This window comes from Fringilla coelebs (genome assembly GCF_963513975.1).
Source record: "Fringilla coelebs genome assembly, chromosome: 12".
Taxonomy (NCBI): domain Eukaryota; kingdom Metazoa; phylum Chordata; class Aves; order Passeriformes; family Fringillidae; genus Fringilla; species Fringilla coelebs.
This window is the reverse complement of record NC_140038.1, coordinates 8,151,424-8,166,035: the sequence shown is the minus strand read 5'-3', so window position 1 is coordinate 8,166,035 and position 14,612 is coordinate 8,151,424.

Below are 14,612 nucleotides of genomic sequence, written 5' to 3'. Positions count from 1 at the left end.
AACCGGGCACGGATCTGAGCCAATATCAGGGCTGTGAGTGTACTAACAGCCTTAGGAGCTGTCCAGCCTCACTGGGAGACTCCCCAGGCAGCCCTTGCAGAGAAAGCAGGGATCTCCATTTCAGCTTGAGCCTTTATTCCTGTCTCCAGCTCTGCCATGCCTGTGCCTGGCTGTGAACCCCACTGATCCACACCTGTGGACCCTGTTTCCTATCTGGACCTTGGCTCAGCCTCACCACTGTGGAGCAACTCCATAATTCATTCATATTTTATTCTTTTTAAGGAAGACTACAAATGCTACTAAAGTGTCTTTCATGAACTTGTAAGAGGACATAATCTCTGTTTCACACCATAAATAAAACGGAGCCAGGTGAAGATATTTCTCAAGGCTCTGTATTGTCTGCCACCACCAAAGTGGACTCAGTGTGGCATTCCTCCTAAAAACCAGGCTATTATAACAGAGTGTGAGCAGCAGCCAGGGCAAAGACACAAAAAAGTCCAAAACTCTACAGCACTGTGTAAGATTAGGAAGGTCATAGATAAAACGCTTCCAAGGTCTAGGGACAAAAAATGAGAACCACATGCTTGCTAATAGTTGTAAATGCTTTGATGGAAGTCAAAGTTATCTAATTAATCACAATTCTAAAGAAGTATGAAATGCACGACTTGACTTTATAATAATAACAACATGAATTCATTATTTTATCATTTCTTTGATCATCTGATTTTCTGTTTCATTGGAAAGAGTGTTCCCCAAGTATCTATAATAATAGTAAGAACTAATAAGGCCTTTCAACAGAAATTAATTTCAATTTCAAGCCATGTAACTGCTACTCAGGTTCTTAATGAGAAAATAATCCTACATTGCAGCCAATATGAAATATTTTTCTTTTTATGCTTACAGTTGATTCAACATGGGCAAAAGATTATTATGCTGAAGCAATTTCTTTTTGGAAGTTTCCAATACACATAGATAAATACTCCAACAGGAAACAGAGTGCCAAAAGAGAGCTGATGATTCTCCCTGATGCTGAGTTGATAGACTCTGATGCTGAGTATCTGCCTTCAGAATTAAAAAGGATTTCTTTCCTCTGTGGCACTGAAGATGCTGAATAAGGTACAAACCAGTTTAGAAAGATGCATCACAGACAGAAAAACAATGTTCACTGAAGGAAGCTCATGCATATTTTTGCATTAGAATTTATGCTTGCTAGCAAGAAAGGCATACATTATTTCTGAAACCCATGAAATATCTATCTTGTGTAATTTCTAGTTTCTGAATGTGAAAGATCTTTCTATTTTAGTCACATTCTGCAGAGCTATTAAGTGGTATCCATCATTACTTGCTCACCGAGGAATTATACACAGGAGACAGGAACATTTAAAATTCTTTAAACCAAACTTGGAAAGACCCTTAATGGCTTCTCAGTCTTTTAACTTCCAATAGACCTCCTGCTTGCTTAAAAAAAACACCCAAAAAACCCAAAAAAACCAAATCAAAAATAAAAGAAGCCACCCTGGATAAAGCAATCTTACGCATTATTGATTTAGATAACTGGCTTCAGGACAATTTTTAAGCCACAGTGGAGAGCAGAAATAAGGGAAAAGTCTCCCTTGAATCTCTGCTCATGCTTTTACCACAGTTGTAACATTTATCTTGTTGAGAAGAAACTGCACAATTCCAATCATGTCATAACTATAACCGAACATTTACCAGCTGTTAAATTTCTGTTATGTTAACCTTTAGAATTTTCACTAAAGCTAAAGAAATCTTTGTGACTGACCTAGTACCTTTCACATGAATAAAGGAGCTTCTTCAAATTCAAACCCTTTCTTCTCCTGAGACACTGCCAAGTACTGGACATTGACATGAAAACTGTGCAAAAGACAAGGTACACGTTCCAATAATCTTTAAGATGACAATAAGAAAATACCATCAATTTGTGATTTTCAAATGTTTTAGCACTTTATAAGTTATTTGCATTTACTATTAATATACATGTGCCTTGCAAGGAACTTCAGACATTCGTCAGGATCATGAAGGGCAAGGAATCAGAAAAAACATGGACAAAATATCTCTGTGCAACTGGATTCTATGAACTACAAGAAAAGCAAGTAGCAAAAGAGGACAAACCAGAAAGGCATTGCTCCAAAGTTTTCATACACTGAAATAACATTGTCAGTTGATCACAGTAAAGCTCATAATTCAAAAACCTCAAAGAAATTAAAGGCTTACTTAATTTAAAAAAGGATCATTTTATACTCTCCATATAAATACAGTGATGTAGGTGAGAGGAGTCACTTTGATCTAATTTTTACACATCACTGAGAAATAATATCATATATTTTAACTACTACGTCATGATTTTAAAGAGCAACTAGAACTTCATTTCAATTCTGAAAGGATCCTTTGGATGGAGGGCCCAGAAGGTTTATAATTTTCAGCTATCTTGAACACTGCCTTTGAAAACAGAATCACAGCTCACCCACCATTTAGGTCTTGTGCCATTTCCTGCTAGAACCTGTTTAATTTCAAAACCCTTCTGTCAATGTCTGGGACTTCACCTACACTTAAGGAAGGACTCTGCAAGCAGCATGTGAACAGCTAAAGACTACAAAAAGGAGAGGGAAGATGTGATATTTCCCCTTCATCATTTTCACCGCTGCTGTTTCTAGAACAAGAATAGAAATAGTACTAAGAAATTAGATAATGGAAGGGAGCAAGAAAAGGGAGCAAGAAAACCCTACTAAATCAGCTGACAAAGGTGCACTAGACAGGAAACAAGAAGTCCAGCTGCAGTCAGGCTGTGTTATCAGACTGCAGCTGGAGGGGTGCAACTAACCCAGGTAGAAGGGCTCTGCTCTAACAGGTGTCTGCAATAACGTAAAGAGCCCCTGTGCAGCACAGTGAAACCAGCCCAGCCTGGCCTGCTGTGTCCTCCTCCCAAGACTCACTGTGGCTCCTGCACAGAGCATCCATCCATGCCTGGTGCAAACACTAAGGAGGTTTAGGCCAGGATATCTCCAAATTGAAAATTTTAAACAGTACAAAAGTATATAAACTTAAATGGTTAATTTAATGCCATATACATTAAGTATGAGATTTGCAGTTTACAGTGCTTTAGCTTTTAGGTTTTTGGTTTTCCTTTCAGCATAGTCATTGTTCATACAGGACATCTGCTGCTTTCCCTTAATTTCTGATGGAGAGACTATAACAACATCTATTTTGATACTTTTTTTGGTACGTCACAAGGACTTTTAGGTAAATGAGTTTGTCACTCTAAATGCATTTTTCGACCTCTCAAGCTTTTGTTTATTTTCTTAAATCACAACAGATTTTCTTCAAACAGGATTTCATGGCAAAATATGAGGAAATAAAGTATAGCAAATAAGATAAAACTGAACAAACAATTCCTGTCATCTATAATGCATTAAAAATACAATACATGCCAAGATAAATATATTTAATCTCTGCACATTGCAGACTATCTGACTGAACACAAAAAAAAGGGAAAATTATCAAAGGAATATACAGAATTCCAGCTTGTTTAGATCCCTGCAATACGGGCTAATACCTTCCCCAAGATCTATATAGCACCTAACTCCTTATTTTACTCAGAGAAGTTCAGATGATTGGATGAACATACATCATCCTCAAGAGAAGCGAGACCCACCTGAAATGTATGGTGGGACAAAGTGGCAGCTGGTACCATCAGCAAACTTCACCTCTTCTCAACTATTAAAAGTGATTGAAGACTATCATTGGCACACCATCTTTAGTGAATCCCTCCTCTCCTTTCCCCTGCCACACACAGCTTACAGCCATGAGGCAGTTTCCAAAACTATCTATGCTCAGCAGTTCTAAACACAAACGTGTTCTGCATCTCAGATTACATTCTTAAGTGCCTGAATATGAGTATAGCAGCTTTCATCAACTGTTGATAGCTTCATTACCCAGCTAAGATTAAATGATTTCAAACTGTAAAATTTCCCAAGCAGCACTTGCAATATGCTCTGAATTGAAGTAAAGCGTGTATGTGCTGTTGGAATCTGCTGTCAAACCAGTCTGTATCAAATTTTGATTTCTCTTAGTATTTCTAATGTAGCTGTCTTCTAACCCAATAAAAATAAAAGCAATATATTTCCCACCAGATTATTTTTCAGACACAGAAGGACACAGCATGTTTCTCTCCTTAAAAATTTTCCTACTGTATGTGGAAAGGCTGGGGAAGTGCAAGGATCTTACCTAATCATACCTTCATATTTAATTATTTCAGACAACACAGAGAAGCACAGTACAAGGGCACGGCACAAAACCAGCCACAGCTTATATGTGCACGTAGGCTGAGCATCAGCAGAACTAACGCAGGGTGGAAATCACCTCCCTAGACCGCAATAACAATTCAATCTTCAGTTACTAAGAGGAAACACACAAAGGCTGCAAACACCAGGAACTCTATTAGATCTGATACACTATCAGATAATTGTACCAAGTAACTGTATTGTCCAGAAGAGGCGTACCAAACTATTCAATTCAGCATCATTGCCCCTAAAAACTGATTGACTTCCTTCAATTTCCTTTCTAAAGATAGGAACATGAACAGTAACTACTGTATCCTATAAGAGGAAAACAGTGAAATTCCCAACTGAAGATGAGTAAGATTCAATTTAAAATCACATTATAGTACAATAATCAGCTGAAAGAGGTTATGGATTCTTTTATGGTACAGTATCTATCAATCATTCAGCACTTTCAATACTACTACAACAGAAAGTAAAACTGACTTATGATTCTACATGCAAGTAACTCCCAAAGTACTGTCAGTAGGAAGCCCCAAAAAGGTTTGAATCTTTTTTTAATGATTCTGCTCAATGCATTCTGAACAGGGTGTTTCATCTTCTACATTTAAAACTAGCCAAAAGTAATAGACAAAGTCCAAAAGGACACTATTAATTGCAATTCCATCTCTGAAAAAAAGATGGTTTGCTTTGCCCTCCAAAAGCTTTCCAACATGACCTCTGAAGGGCTCTTGCTGTGGAACCAATGACAATGGCAACCAAATCCAGACAAAGTCAAGTCCAGCAGTTGAAGAGATCCTGGCACTTGTTTTTGACAGAAGACCCATTTTATGATAATCTAGGTTAAGGTTCAAGAAATAAAGGCCACGTTTTTATGTGCGCTCCTGCTAATGACACATTTAATGGTACCAGAACAGACCTAACATTTTGCTAAAAAAAGGTTAAAAAAAATCACCTAATTCCAATTCTTTCTAGAGAGAAATTTACATATAACTTGATGTCGTCTGAAAAAGATACACAGGATTTCTAATAGCTTCCCATTAAAAATAAGGGGGGGGGGGGGTGAGAGGAAATGAAAAAAGCTGCAAATTTTTAAGAATTTTTTGTCATCTACCCAGGAATAGCACTTGGACTTGACTATATTCTCAGTAGGAGAATATTGCCTGTCAGGCAAGGCCACTGATGCATCTGAAAAAGAATAAAAATTATTCATCTGAAAAAGAATAAAAAATATACAGGAACCTATAAACTTTCCAAAGAATGGGGTCCATTTTTACAAAAATACATACTTTTTTTTTTAAACTAATAAAAGAAAACAAATGTTCAGTGAAAAACCCAGGTCAATTAAGAACTCTCCAAACAGTGACTGCAAAGCCTGCAGCAGACAGCTGCACAGCACAGCTCTGTCACCAACAAACTGAAGCTAGAGCTTCTCCCTAATCAAATAATATACAGTCTTTTGAACCAGAAGTCATAACAAACATCTAAATCTTGGCCAAGTGTCAAAGGAAAAACAAGTCATAATTAAAATATCTGGCTTCTGTTAAAATATAGTCATATTGCTGATAAAATAAAAAGGGTACAACACAATGCAGGTGGTAATTCTTTCTGCAAAATATTTTGTTTACTCTAGAAAAAGTTATGATTTGATCTCTTTGGCAGATACTAAGACAGGACATCATTCCTTCAGTAATGACAGTTAGAGCTGTGATCACACAGATAAAACTGACAATCATCAGAATACATTTATACTTGAAAAAGTGAGAAACTAATCTTCAAAACTAACATAAAACCACACAAAATATTCCTTTTGTAATAAGTTATGGGGTAGACTGATCAGTACACACATTTTATACTTACTCACTCTTCCCCACCATTTTCTGGGCCACTTCACCAGCTGCCTGCAGGGGAACAGAGCCTTTGCAATAGCTATTGTAGTAATGGTAAAAAGGATTCTTTTGGCTGCTTCTGAGTGCTGAGGAGAAACACTATGAAGAGCAGCTCTTCCCCCTGGTGCAGCATCTGTACTGCACCAGGCTCTAGAGCTATGAAACACCCCATAAACATCCTATAACCCTTCACAAACGGAAGCACATGTCCTGACCCACTCACAAACCACTCACTTGAGTCTGCAAGTCACCTCCACCTACCCCACATTCAGCCACAAAGTGCAAAATTGCATCACTCCTAATGACTTTCCTGTGGACATAAAAGACATTTCCTTTATGTAGCAGTTTGGATTTTGTTATATGTGCACTGCACTGGTACTTCTGCCTAGATGAACACAGAAGATACTCCTATAAACAAGTGAAATTAATTAGTTTAATACTACTCTGAAAAAAGCAGAAGAAAAAGATGGTACACAGTACTCAGCTGGAACATAATGCTTTTCAACTCTGCTTTCTGGGGAAATTGCCACAAAGCTCACTAATCCCACAGCCTTTCCCTGTTACCCTGCTTTCACGGTGCTCCAGCATAATCAGATAATTAGATTTCCTAGCACAAACATTACCAAGTTGATTGATGCTTTTCCCTGACTCCTCTCATCAATTCCCCTTGTGCTGCTGGCAAGTTTGAGCAAAATCTGGACATAGATAAGCAACTGCATTTCAGATTCTCTCAAACAAAATAAGATAGCTGTGGAAGTTTTTGGTTTTTTTTTTAATTTTTGCTCTTACTAGAAAAATAAAACATTAACTCTTCAGGAGTTAGTGGTTAGCTCATGGATCATTGCTTCATATGCAACACTAGGATTTCCCCATCCATGTGGATGACTTAAAACTCAGTGCAGCTCAAAATAATCTGACATTTTAGTATCCAGTTTCTGCGACTCTCCTGCCTTTAAAAATGTAAGCTATTTAGGATTGACAGCACTTCTGGTCAAACTTTCACTCGTTTTCTTAGGCTATTGAACAAATACTGTGCTCCCCAACTACAGGCTTTGTGTTAATTTTCTAATGTATTTTCTGAATTCTACAAGACAAACTGTTCTTCCTTATGAGCCTATGTCAATATTTACAGAACTGCTCAGTCCCAAGGGCTCATCTGAGCTTAATGCTGCAGCTGATTCAAGGATTAGAGCAAACTCACTAAGGACAAAATAAAGCAATTAAAGGATGAGATATTGGGTTTAACTCCTATGAGCCCCACAGAAATTAAGAATGCTGGTAGATAACAAGACACATTTGGCACAGTGTGCTGGGATAATTTTTAACAAAAATTAAACTCACAAAGAAAAAAAATCTAAGCTAAGAAATACTCAAGTATGACTGATGAAATACAGCGGTCTATTTTTTTTTAACTCAGTTAAGGTGGTTTCTGCCTGGTACACCAAGTTCTACTGTTTGACACAATCTTATACTGCACAGTTTGGATGGCCAAAAATATTTGTGTCATGGAAAACAACACTATATAAATAGTAGGCAATTACATGTCAGTCTGTGATGTTTCATGGGTTTTTACACTTTGTTTTAATACCACTTTGCCAAGTATCAAACAAAATGCTTACAAAGAATTAATTTAACTTCTAATAATCTTCTAGCATCATACAGTGTAATGAGATGAAAGCCAAGACCTTTATGGAAGTACAGAACTCTAGGATACCATTTATAGCCTCAACCTCCAACTGATGTATCCAAAGAGCTTCTAGAGCAGAACCTAGACCAAAGGTTTTGGGATAAAATGCTGATTTGAAGGATTTCTCATTTTCCCAAATAGTCCATAAAGCAGTAGCATTTTGACCAAATATTCATGCTGTTTAGATGAAGTCATCAGAACTCTGAATGGTTAACATACACAAAAAAGCTAAAGGAGAAGGCATAAAGGGACCAAGGAACCTTCTCATTCTTCCTCCTCCCAGACAGACAACAGCACACTCCCATTTTCTTTTGCCCTTCTCTCTCAATACACCTTCCTTTTCCCTTGATCTTTTCTCACAGTACTATATGGTTCCCACAGTCATTACTGTGACATTTAGCTACTGAACCAAGCCCATGTCAGATGCTTTTCAGTGTTGTAAAAAAAGTTGTGCTTTTAGCCTCACTTATACCTTCTTCTCTTGAAGCAAGGCACCGGAATATGACAGTTTTGCTGGCAACTTTCTGCCCTAGTTCTACCCAGCTAAAACTCCAGTGTAGTGTTTAAAATGGCTGTAGATTGATGCAAGAAAACACACAGAAGTGATTTATAGTTAAAAATTCAGAATAAATAATGACTACCAATTCCAGATGGGTTCAATTGGGTTAGACTGCAATGTAACCAGGGGGTTTCAGAATGGAACCTGAGTCTTCTCCAGCAGCTGGCATTCAATGCTTAGTTAATGAAGCATAATTGCAACTATCAATCTATCAGTTGTTTAGCCGCAACTATCATTTCTTTCTGCTTTCCATGGCACATAAGGGATTGGATTTTATTACAAATGCTAAACCCCTTGCATCAAACCTGCAAGCCTTTACTGGCAAGGTACACAATGAACAATAGACACTTCACTCATTTAAAAGCCTAAAGGTATTATGTTGGCTTTTTTTTTTTCAAATTAAGATCACAGTGTCAAGGTTTATTATGATTATTGTTCTTCATTTACAAAGAAAGACCACAACTATACACTTTTGACTCTCCAGACAGTAACACAGCTGCAACTTATAGCAGTTTGCAAACTCATCACCAGTAGGTAGCATGTTGGAATGAATAAGTAATTAGTTTGAGACAGTATTTTAGGCATTGTGAGTTCATTCAGATACTTGCCAGCAACTGCAGATGCTTTTTAAAATCTAATAAAAATATCAGAAAAAAAAATCTTGTTTTTAAAAGAAAAAAAATAAATTATTGGACTAGGACTTCTCCAGAACAACCTAGAGACAAAAACAGGTTAATTCATTAAAACACTGACATGCATCCATCTGCTGTACCTGACATGTCATGAATTGCATTACCAAACTGTGCAGTTGCCTGAAATGATGTCAGAATATGCACTGTAAACATAAAGAAGGAAATTTTTTTTTTCCTGGACTACATTCAGGGCCCGCTAGTTTCTCTTGCCATTTTACCACAGCCACCTGCAATGGCAACAGATCTTGTACTAACAAGCTCCAAGCTCCCTCAAGAGCAGTCTCAGCAAAGTTCTCCATGAAATTACAAAAATGCTATGCATCCCAAAGCATCAACTTGTAACTTTAATTTTAAGATATCTTTGTAGAAGTTTTCTGAATTTAGTAGTATGATCACAATATTAAGAGATTTTGCAATATTGCAGTACCACAGTTAAGAAATAACCAGAAATTACCCACAAGAAGAAGGGAACACTAAAACTTACATTAAATATTCCCCAGAAGTGCAAATATGCTGTGGCAACACAGACACAATATTTGCCAGTATCAAGTACTTGATGAAACTTGATTCTGGATAAACCAGCTGTATGTTAACATCCCTGATTTATAAATATATCTTTCAGCTGCGTAATACTTCGAAGTTGTCACAGCACAGTTACACAATCCCATAAATGGAGCTTTTCTCAGTTCTGATTTATGACCATTAACTATATTTCACTTTCAAAATCATCTGATAGACAAATTAACGTTTTCTCAATACAGTTTCTTCAGACAAGAGGTTCCAAAATTTGTATTGGGAAATCTGCAAATAAATCTGTATCTCCTTTGTTCAAAAAGTTTTGTTGAGCCACAGTCCTTTGTACTCTAAGGTGGAAGACACTGTTCAGAAAAAGTGCTGCATGGCAATGCAATACCCTTGGTAGGAATGTTACAGAGATATCAGCCACAGCCTGGTTTGAATATGTTGTTATGACAATGGAAAAGAGCAAGAAACACCAAGAGGCAATACATTTCTACAGATGCTGCTAAAATAATCTGACAGTTTAAAAGTTCAAACAAAAGCCAACAAAAATCTAATACAGCTCTCCAAGGGCTATTTAAGTGCACGCTGGCTACAGAACCATCTCTACCTCGGAACTGAGAAAATGTTTGGCAAGGAATCCACAGAAAAAGACAGAAACCTCTGCAGTTGGAAATTACACTATTTATAGAAGTTGCTCTTTGGATCATTTACTGTGTGGAAAGACACTTGCATGCAAAGACCCAGCCCTCAAGTCCCCAGCTTTCCCCGGCTCTGTGTGTGCAAGGCTTATGGCAGGAGTTTTACTTTGTACAGTCTGGAAACCAAGTTAAGCTCCCACAAAGCATTCATACTGTGCAGCACACTGAGCCACAAAAGGTGGGTATGTCACTGAAATACAGGTGTTTAAATAAAAGGTCCCATGATACTAAATTTATCTAGATGAAAGCACTGACAATACTTACCGAGATTCTTCAAGTCACATTCAAATGAGTGACAGATTTTAGTTTCTAATAAATATTAATAAGCTTAAACTGAAAAGTAAAACTGTTCTATTTTGGTAAAAAGTTACTTTACATCTCCTGTAGAATACTATGAGTCTGTAGAGCCAGACTGAAAGAAGTAAACTAACTGATAACTACTTTCAAATATATGATTGCAATCTTACTCTGAGCGATAAAAAAGGAAGATGAAAGTGCTGTATCATGCGCAGCTATGCTGGCATTATTTTCAATAAATCCAAGAGGCCTCATACTGGATTATACAGTATCTTTCCAGCACAGCACTGAAAAGATGCTAAATGTGCTGACATTATTTTAGTGTGGAGAAACTACAACCTTACAGCTGGAAGCAGGAGGTGGGAAGGCAGTCATTCCCTCTGCGCTTCTAAAAGAAAAATTACCAGTCTTCAGCAGCAAAAAAGGAATGGCAGAAGTGGCAACTGAGCTTTATAGCACTCATTGTCTGATCAGTCATTGATCATGTGGACAGTGCTTCAACCTTTTTGCTAAAAGCATTCATCATCACAGTGGAAAAGTGACAAATCAGGAACCAACAAGACTATGCAAAAGTGTTGCGATATTGTAGAAAACTTACAATAAAAGAGAAATCTGTATCTTTGCATAAACACTGCAGAAATTCCCAGCCAAAGAATGGCATATCCTAACAGTTTGTGAAGGACTGTTATTTAAGGGAAACAGCTTTGATATAAATTCATCTTGCTCTTTAAGATCTATGGACTGAAAACAGCCTGCAAAAGATAGAAAATGCATGCAAGGAATTAGGAATCAGGTATGCAAACAAGATCCTAGAACAAATGAGTGGGGAGGAGTAGCTTAAAGCAATACAGATTTTGGGTGAAAAACTCAGCACATCCAAGGGAAATTTCAGCATGTGGTTTCCCAGGCCAGACATCCAAGTTCAACTCCAGCATGACAAGAACTTGTTCCTAACAAGGAACAGAGTTCTCTAGAAGAGAGAGAGCCAGAGGATTGACCTTTCATAACTAGAATGAACTTCCTATGCACACATATTTAAAAATACATATTAATGAAAAAAAAAAAAACCAAGGAAAAAAAAAACCAGAAAAAACCATATTCCTGATGCGGAATGAGTCTAGCTGAATGACAATTAAACTATTGTCCGTTAGCAAGACACCAGTTCTCCACTCAGAGCTCATTAAAATCAGAATAAATTGGATGCTCTTAGCAAAGGGAGGTTGTAAATAAATTTTATCTACTTATCCATTCCTGCATTCCTGCCAGGTCCCCAATCAAAACAAGAGTCTTTTCTGAGAGCATCCCCCCACTCTGAATATGCCTATTTCCCAAAATTAAGCACAGCTTAATCACTATTTGATGGGCCATGAACACCCAAGAAAAACAGAATTACTTTATTGTTCTTATCATTATTGCTGTACTGTACATGAAAGAAGTTTTAAAAGACTGATTAGTCCATCTTCCTGTCCTGAAGCAAGATTCAAAAATAGATGCCCATCTAAAGTATCTTTATCCTGCATCAATTGCATCATATTCCTCTGGTCAGAAAATAATCCTGTTATTTACACATAGTAAGTGCCATCTTTTTTCTTGATGTTTCAGGTGTTTCCCCCCTCCTCCCCCCATCAATCAGTAGCCTCCTAATGATCAAAATAATTAAATCCAAAAACTTAACACACTGTGGACTGTTAAATCCATGGCCAGGCTGTATCTTTAAGAGTGAACAAACATAATTCGTTTAAAAACCACTCATGATGGATAGAGACAAACATTTATTTTCATTTCCATTTTTCAGTCTCCTTTCAGATCTCCCACAGTATTTTCCACGTGACACACAATTTCAGTATAGATCTTGTCAATACTACTGAGAGGGAAATCACTATCCTTGCATGAACTCACATTGGTAAGAAAAAAAACACTGCTGGAAGTGTTACCTGTAATTAATTATTCAGTTTGATTTTTTGCAATTCTGCAGTTTCCATTTAATCATTACATTCTGCATTTCATGTGCAGTATTTTATAATGGAACCTTTCTTTCTCTATTTAACTGTCACAGCACATGTTGCACCCCAGGCAGCCATGATACACAGAGCATCCCCACGCCATTTCAGCAGACTTTAAGCATTCACCCATGCACAGTAACACCATACCTCATCAGAAGGCGTCAGGCCTCTGCCCATACAGAGGAACATCACTGCAGAGGGCTGCAAGCATCTGCTCTTCTTCTTCTTCTTTGGCCCAACCTTTTACACCCCTCATGTTGATGCACTGCCCCTGTGTGCCCTCTGCTCCCTTTGGTGGTTGCTCAGTGCCCCTGGGCACTCCATGGCTCATTGCTGGCAGTGCTGCTCACCTGCTGCTCACAGCTGCACCCACTGGGGATGAGGCTGGGCCACAGCCCCACTCCCAATCACCACAAACTGTGCACCTGCATTTAATTTCATTTTATTGATTTCACAATACATTTGCAGTTCACAGTTTGGCTTTCTAATCTTGCCCTTAAAAGTGCTTGCATAAAACTTGGAGATGGAATTTGTATTCATATAATTACACATTAGCAAGAATGAGGAAGTTAAGAATGTGATCCATTTTCCACGTCTTCCACACACATATGATCTGTTGCACTCATGCTTATTAAATAAAGAAGTATATTGTGCTTGGCATTAAAGACACATAGGTTAAAATTACCAAGCCAGTACAACAGTATAACTCACCATTTAACATCAAGAAAAGACAGGGTAATTTGGGATTTCTAGGATTTTTTTTTTGTATGCTAATGATGATTTATGCCCAATAAAAACACAAAACATGGAGGTGGAAGGGAACCCACTTATTACTTATTACAATTTAGTGTAAAAAGTGACTGTTTTCAAGAAAAACAGTAGTTCCTACATTGGGCACATTTTAAATTAAAGGAATGATGTGTCAAGTTGCTACAGTAAGAACATGATTAAAAATGGACAGTATTTTAACTGTTAATTTAACTTCCCTTTTTTTGGAAGCAATTGTTCAAATAAACACCTCTTCTCAAGGTTATCTGCTAACAACCATAAAAATGTTGGTAGAACATTTGCACATTTTCCCTTGTTCTCTCCTTCACTACTTTGTTGTTAAAACAGCATAAAGGTACAGTGCTCCTACAGGCTCCCAATGCTTTACATTTTTGAGTCAATATATATCAAAAATCTGACTGCCTCACGCATTTTAATAGCCAAGAGCATCCCTTGCCAATCTCTAGGTTGAAACCAGAAAAGATTACATTTTTTCTCCACTCTCAGCCAAAGTTCAGTGCTGAGCAAGTCACTTTGGTTACAAGCAAAAATAATTTTCAGTCAGGTGCTGCTTTATAATTTAGCTGCAGTGGATTTCACAAATTCTCATTTTCCTTTATTCTGTGGCAGCCAAAGAGCATCCACTCTTCTTTAAAAGCCCACCTGACCTAGTGCATTGATGTTAATCTTTTTGAACAGGCCACATTCTGGCTACTTCTTAATTCTGCATCCATAGCCTGCTCTCACATTCTAGGGCAATAGCAACCATTTCCAAGAAAAGCTAGCCCTGAACAGTAAAAAACCAGGAAACATTCACTCCACAAAACAAATTAAAGAGTGGCTTTTCCAAACAGGAGGAAATCTTTTCCAAAGAGAACATACTACTGCTGGAAATAGAGTTTTTGAAGATCTTGAAAAACCCAATTAGCCCATACTAGGAGTAGCATGCTAAATGCTTCTTGGAGAAACAGTAAGATGCTACTTTTTCTGTTTCTTATTTTATTTGAACTAAGTTTGCCTTCTGAAATACCTTCTGCAGTCTGACACCACCTGACTGAATTAGAACTAGCAGCACTTTCCCAATGGGTCGCCGAGACTGGCAGCAGTAGCTAAGAGCAGTGAAGGATGGAATTTAAAAAACTTTAAAGTTCTGGACATATAATAAATTGGCGAATCCTTAAGAAAAAACAACAGAGGAT